Source organism: Schistocerca cancellata, chromosome 5, assembly GCF_023864275.1.
Source record: "Schistocerca cancellata isolate TAMUIC-IGC-003103 chromosome 5, iqSchCanc2.1, whole genome shotgun sequence".
Classification (NCBI taxonomy): Eukaryota; Metazoa; Arthropoda; class Insecta; order Orthoptera; family Acrididae; genus Schistocerca; species Schistocerca cancellata.
This window is the reverse complement of record NC_064630.1, coordinates 581040155-581047981: the sequence shown is the minus strand read 5'-3', so window position 1 is coordinate 581047981 and position 7827 is coordinate 581040155. Positions and strand designations below refer to the sequence as shown.

The following is a 7827-nucleotide window of genomic DNA, read 5'->3' as shown; positions in this document are numbered from 1 at the left end:
ATATTTTAGACAGAGACAAATGGGCGTTACTTCTCCTGTCTCCTGACTGAAGGGAACGCCTGTTGTTTCTAGAAGAAGCAGTCTGGGGAGCGTTCAAAATGCCCCCACCAAGTTTTGTCGCTCACTGCGTGCAGAGGTGAGGAAGCTCAAGTTTGAGAGAGAACCTACCGGTACGTCAGGCAGAGCAGTCGTAGCAGGCAGCCGCTGCTCCGCAGTCTAGTAAGCAGTGATTTTTAGACGGGAATTAGATCGAATTCGAGTTAGCATCCCCCGTAACGATGCAGCTCCATCGTTAGGGGCGGTGCGGAATTTCCGCGAGTGACGATTTCAAAGTCGTTTTTATCTAAATTCAGAATTCGGCATTCGATCGGTTACACAGCACTTCAAGCAACGTGTGACCACTTGATTACCATGGTCGTTCTCGTTGTGAGCCTCGAGATGGTTTTCATAGTTCAGTTAGCAATGGAAAGCGGCGAATTTTACTTGCAAATCTTTGTCTGCGAATAATTGTGAGTCCATGTCGCGCACTTACACACTCGTCCTTTTGCTCACAAATGATCGACGCGTCAGCATTGTGTGCTCGTATGGAACCATATGTTTAATATTTTTATGGGTGTTCCATGTAAATCTAGTATTAGGTGTCTGTTTCATTTGGCAAATAAATTTAATAATGCAGCTTCTTAGTCTGTTGAACTTCTTTCGAAGTGCACGCCAGCACATGTTTAGCATCCTGTGCCCTGCGACAGAATATTGCTTAATATGCAAAGAAAAAAAGCGTGGTCCCTGATCTGTCGTTCTGGACTTCAGTGATTAACATCCCATTTCACAGTTTTCTCCGTAGGTTAGAGAGTAGGGCTGACAATCAATTCAAATTTCAAGGAACTTCAGGCAGCTTGGCACTCAGGGACGAATACATAATATTAATTAGAGAGCTTGTTCACAGTTTGCGTTCAGCTAACTAAAGTCCTTGGTGTAAGGCAAAATGAAACACTTTTATCAGAAGAGGGGGCCGTTTTGAAGATCAGTTTAAGTAAAACAAATACTCATCTTTAGAAGATATCCACGTCCGTATGTGGAACAATAATACATAATACAATGGCAGAACAGTATAACAACCGTTCTTAACATTGAATAATAGTAGTGCAGTTGTTGCAAGTGTTTCTAGTTCTTATACTGAATATATGTTCTACAGAGAAGTGTTCTCAGCCCAACATATCAATTATCATTTAACTCTGAGCTTTAGTTCACTGTTCTGATTAACAGGATCTCAACCACAATGAGGCTGCTATAAGAGCGGGCGAGCGCCAATGCGCTTTGACGCCAGTAAATTCCCACCAGAGGTGGCGTACGTAACCTCTTGAGGGTGTGTTTTCGTCGATGTCTCTCGTTTATGACTACGCCTGGCAACGACTTTCTTTAGCTTGTGGTTCCGTCATAAGGTACCAACCTTATATTGGGTGGGGCTGGGCAAACTATAATCGCGTTCGAACGAGCTCAAGATTTCCAGATAAACCAAAGCGTTCGATACAGTATCGAGCTGGTTACAAGAATCACGTGACATTTGGCTCGCGCTGCGCGGGTGCAAGGGACACTCAAAAAACTACGAATTAGCCGCAATTACAAGCTATGGCTCCGTTTAAAAATTCATAATTTCGTGAAATACTGGACCAAACAGCATTAAATCCTACCACCGCACAAACTCGTATAGTATCTCAACAAAATTACAATGCGTTCTCATGTAGTACCGGTATGTATGGATATATAGACATTTATGGTGATTTTTAGGTAAAGGCAACAGACAAAGACGAAAATATTGTCCTCCAGAAAAACAATACTTGACTGGACCTAGCATCACAATTCATTTATTTCTGAGAGACGGTAATGATTTACGAAGTACATTGAAAATGAGCAGTTCAATCCCTGCTCACAACACAAACTTGAGTAATAGATAAAAAGTTACCAGATTTTACTCAGTTTGAAAACAAGACGGCAACGCTCAGATCAAACAATCAAGACAACTAATTAGGAATTAAAGGCCTTAAAATGATAACGTGAGTAGTTTTTATAGCGAGAATGAATTATAGTGGTAAGACCTGTCTTGGAAATAGTATCATCAATCACTAGATCGAAGGAAACCTTGAGAATTGAACAGAAACATGACTGTCATCTTTTATTTATTAGTTGCCGTTGTCGTGCATGTCCTGCACCCTAGAAGATATTACAGATCGTGCTTCACAATTATTTTTATTGTTTAAGTCCATAGCGCAAATAAAAACGCTAAGAGAGGTCGTTGCTATAGTCACTAGATCGCAGGCCGATCTAAAGATCGAACAGAACCCGAGGTTTCTCGAACTTTGTGGTAAACTGTTCGAACAGTTCGAGTCGAGTTCAAACACAGCCCTAATCCTGGGACCTCACTCTTCAGATGACACCATGGGTTCCTCACTCAGAAATCGCATTTGAATGCTGGTTGTTTTATGAGAAAACAACATTATTCCTCCTGTATGAAGGAGAAGTGTCTACCAGCACGTGTCGGGTCTGGACAGTGGCAGGATCGTCGCGTATCGAAATTCTGACTTTCCGTTCGGCGATAATGCTGTCACTTTTGTCAGGACGTCACGACAGTCATGCGGATATGGGATCAATAGGTTTAGGAAAGGAACACTCATTGACATGCAGCATCTTGTGACAGGTCAACGTACACATACTATTTTTTCACCATGTCAGCCAACCGTGTAAGTCGTTAATAACTTACGTTCCCAAGGATATTAGCAAATTTGATGCTATATGTTGTGTGGTTCGGTCATTCAATGCTCTTAGCAGCTTACTAGTCTTCACACTGACTAATAAGATTATCTTGCTAATGCCTTAACTTTACGAGAATGTTGCAAACTGTTCCACCAATGCTGATTGGGTCGATATCACTGTCGCCACTTTATCCTATCATATTCTTGTTTGTTATGACTAGCGGGCAATTAATTGTGTAACTGCGATAAATCTGCTCATAATCGCAAACAATAACGTATTTTACGCAGCTCATCATGTATTTGTGTCGTCCGTTACTAAGATAACCAGTGATGTTTACACATGCAACTGATCGGTCATGAGCGAAACTATGTAACTCATATCTCTGAGCTAAAGTCACGTAATTGTCCAAAGTTATGGCATATTTTCACTTTTGAAAGTTGTAGATCACCTAGAAATTGATCGTGGATGTTAATACTGTCTCCAACACTCAAAGCAGATTCACCGTAGTCCACTTCCCTTTTTCTCACCCTCACTCAATGATTGGCCAACGGCCTTGCCGCAATGGTAACACGGGTTCCCGTCAGATCACCGAAGTTAAGCGCTGTCGGGCCGGGCTAGCACTTGGATGGGTGACCATCCGGTCTACCGAGTGCTGCTGGCAAGCGGGGTGTACTCAGCCCTTGTGAAGCACACAGAGGAGCTACTTGATTGAGAAGTGGCGGCTGCCGTCTCGTAAACTGACAAGTTGCCGGGAGAGCGGTGTGCTGACGACATGCCCCTCCATATCCGCATCCAGAGACGCCTGTGGGCTGAGAATGACACGTCGGCCGGTCGGTACCATTGGGCCTTCATGGCCTGTTCGGGTGGAATTTAGTTTCATTCAATGATTCCGCTTCTGTTCAACAACATGATTTGGGTGAGATTTAACACTTTTGCAACAAACAATTTCTCAATACAGGTTTAAAACTTCCATTAATAACATCCTCTGTTCGATTTTATTCGTTCTTCATAACACTTCTGTATCGTGAATGTAATAACAGAAACTCTCGTTGCTAACACGTAATGAATGTGACTTAATGCTGTGAAGACCACCAGGCAACAACTGATACATAAATTAAAATCATGCAAAGCTATTTCTCTCTTTTTCTTTCTACAATTCAAAAGAATATCTTTTTTAATAACAGTCAAAGGCCGCAATTCCAACGACAACATCTTTCAGCTTGCCACAGCCGACAGCTTCACGCGTATGGTGACCAACGTCCAGCAACGCCGTACCTCGTTGCAGCAAGTACGCCGCCGTTGGTCCCACGTATCACAAGGAAATAACAACGCCCAGTAAATAACATGAAACTATAGGTATCACAAATATACTCATTTTTTATGTTATTATCCGATACAGCTTAACTACGTTTCCTTTGATATCAGTATTACATACTTAGTATATCAAGAGTTCTTATCACAAACCATGCATCGAACCGCGTCACTGAAGGAAAGTATGCTATATCCTCCGACGAATGTCAGCAGAATCTCGATGGTCGCAAGCGACTAGCTCCCAGCAGGACTGTTATACTTTTCACTTGACTGTGCTGGATAGTACACCCTCGTAACATTCCTTGAATTATGAAAAGAGCTAGCTTTCAACGAGACAAATATTCTCACTTAGTGCGACGATGTCTGGAGTGCCACGGTCTGTCAGCGCAGCGACCATTGTTGGTGCTTCCCTTGGCACGGCAGCAGAGAGAGGTGCGTCGACAGCCGTGCGCCGAACAACATTGGTTGCAGGGGAGGCTGCGTGTACAGTATCACGATCGACGTATCTGTATGTGCAATCTCGAGCATAACGAACGTTATAAGTTTGCATTCGTCACTGTCATACAGACCCAGCACCTGGCTTGATGCTTTGGGCTGCTATTGGTACACAGCAAGATCGCATAGCCGGTAATTTGGACAGTGTCCGTTATATTTATGCAGTCTTAAGTCCGGTGGCTATACCTTCCATTCGAGGTAACCGTGAAGGTTTCTATCTGTCTTCAAGATGTACCAAGACTGCATGGTACTCATGTTGTCCTGACCTACCTCCACACAGTGTTTGACTGTTGCCGTTTCCAACAAGATTTCCGGATTTCTCACCCACTGAAAACATCTGGTCACCTATTGCCGAGAGATTGGCACGCCGCCACCCGCCAACCACTAAATAAAAATGGTTCAAATGGCTCTGAGCACTATGGGACTTAACATCTATGGTCATCAGTCCCCTAGAACTTAGAAGAACTTAGAACTACTTAAACCTAACTAACCTAAGGACCTCACACAACACCCAGTCATCACGAGGCAGAGAAAATCCCTGACCCCGCCGGGAATCGAACCCGGGAACCCGGGCGTGGGAAGCGAGATCGCTACCGCACGACCACGAGCTGCGGACCGCCAACCACTGTCACTGATGAACACTAACATAGAGTTGAAGCAGCGTGGAATGACACTATTGTTTGTCACCGAAGCTCAGTATGACTCGACGCCCAGACAGCTTAGAGTAGTTGTTAACCACCACACCTGGAAGCTCTGTATACTTAATTTCTCATCGCCTATACCCCCATATTACTTACGTCTCGTATACTGTTGAAAGATGTACGTTTATTTTACATATTTCATTAGGCTTTCTCCTCTCAACTAGGCACCGTCTTTTAACATTTTTATGTGTTATCTTTATCATATTTCCCTTTATGATCGGCACCCCCTATTTGTTGAACATTGCCGGCCGGTGTGGCCGTGCGGTTCTAAGCGCGTCAGTTTGGAACCGCGTGACCGCTACGGTCGCAGGTTCGAATCCTGCCTCGGGCATGGATGTGTGTGATGTCCTTAGGTTAGTTAGGTTTAAGTAGTTCTAAGTTCTAGGGGACTGATGACCTCAGTAGTTAAGTCCCATAGTGCTCAGAGCCATTTGAACCATTTTTTGTTGAACATTCCCTGTCTTGCATGAAATCCATTCTGTTAGTTTAGGTATGGGCTAAGGCGAATTTTCTGCTCTCTCCGAGCCTAGAAACGGAAATCAGAACTGTTAGGACGCACAGGACAATATCAGGGGTTGAGGGAGGGGGGGGGGAGGAGGGGTTTGCGGGCACGTGACTCAATAAGGAATGCTGTGAGTGGAGCAGGTACGAATGGGGGATCATTTTTTCCAACGATACGGCTCGCAAATTAGCAAATCCACTGGCATAAGCAACTCTGACAAAGGGCGGATTGCTGTGGCCCGCTGCCTGGGAACGAGCATCTCGGAAACGAAGAGGCTGTTTGATTGTTCTAGTGATGCTGCCCGTTCGTATCTATAAAAGTGGTTAAAAGACGGTAAAATCACGAGTGGGCGATAAAGTGTTGGACGTCCAAGACTCCTTAGTCAGAGTGAAGTTCAGAGGATTGGCCGTTTGCTGAGGCAGGATAGACGAAATTCTGCGGCAGTTCCGACGACAGAGTATGTCGTATTTATATTGTTTGGGAAAAGGTAAATGCAGCTTACATGTAGACCGGCGATAATCAAAGTTTCTACGCAAGCAAAAATATTACTAAAAATGGGCACAGTTTTGGTTTAATTACGTTATCCAAACTCGCGAATGGCTCAAACATAATCATATGTAGCATGAAACTATTATTGTTATTGCCCGATAAATTAATTGTTGTGAAGAGAGAGGCAATATAACCACCTACGTAGCGTAAGAATTTTAACCCGCAATAACTAATTTCATTTACATCACACTGGCTTCAGTTTGGTTAAGCATTTACTTGACAGAAATAAATTTAAATGCAAACTCGTGGTTCAAATAGCTCTGAGCACTATGGGACTTAACATCCATGGTCATCACTCCCCTAGAACTTAGAACTACTTAAACCTAACTAACCTAAGGACAGCACACAACACCCAGTCATCAAAGGTATCGTGAAGCAAACCTTAGTCTTGTTATCTACTGCAGTTAAATTTATCTATGCAATTTCGTAAAAATTCTGATAAAATGAACTTGGTAAACATTAACGCTTGAAATTATTATCAGTATTCGAAGTATTGATTATGTAATATTTAATATTTCAATTAAATTCCACGTAATGGCCGCCTGTGCGCCATCACGACAAAAGAAAGCCAGATGAGCTATCTTCTACAAAATTCACTCGAAATAATTATTTTCACTTAAATATTTACACAGGGACGGAGAAGTTTTGAATAAGAACATGTGAAATTCCCTTTTTACCATATATTGTAACCGAAAACACGTACATCAAATACTTAGTGCTTCAGAACAAGCAAAGTGACTTAATTCTTCAACAGCAGTGACAAAAGAGGATTAGATCTTTGAACCAAGTCTTTCAATATTAATGAGACACGATTTCCATGATTACAAAGAATGTCTTTACATTTTATAGTTATTCTTTGACACCAAAAATACATATTTTATAAACATTGTAACACCAAAAATATCATATTAACGAGTTGTAGGTTTTATAATTGTCTGTCGTATTAGCTACGATGTTTACCTATAGAAATACACTCAGTTTGTACTTACTTTACACTTCACATTTATATGTCTGGTATAGGTTTAGTTTAATTTTTATAGGGCTTTCCAGGAGACGTCACAAGAGTACGATGCTGGTGCACGACCGAGTGTTTCAGGGCACACCGTTCGGGGACATTGTTGAACATGCGACTCGACAGCAGATGACTCCTATTCTGTGTGATTGAAAGTATCCGGACATCTGGCTGAAAATGACTTACAAGCTCGTGGCGCCCTCCATAGGTCGTGCTGGAATTCAATATGGTGTTGGCAGACCCTTAGCCTTGATGGCAGCTTTTACTCTTGCAGGCATAAGTTCAATAAGGTGCTGGAAGGTTTCTTGGGGAATGACAGCCCATTCTTCACGGAGTGCTGCACTGAAGATAGGTATTGATATCGGAAGGTGAGGCCTGGCACGAAGTAGGTGTTCCAAAATATCCCAAAAGAGTTCTATAGGATTCAGGTCAGGACTCTGAGCAGGCCAGTCCATTACAGGGACGTTTTGTCGTGTAACCACTCCGCCAAGGCCGTGCATTTGAACACG

General features: G+C 42.9%; 1 pseudogene; it reads left to right on the top strand.

Annotated features, from left to right (window-relative positions):
- The first annotated feature begins 3291 nt into the window (after window positions 1–3291).
- Window positions 3292–3409, top strand: LOC126189257 (5S ribosomal RNA; annotated as a pseudogene).
- The last annotated feature ends 4418 nt before the right edge of the window (window positions 3410–7827 follow it).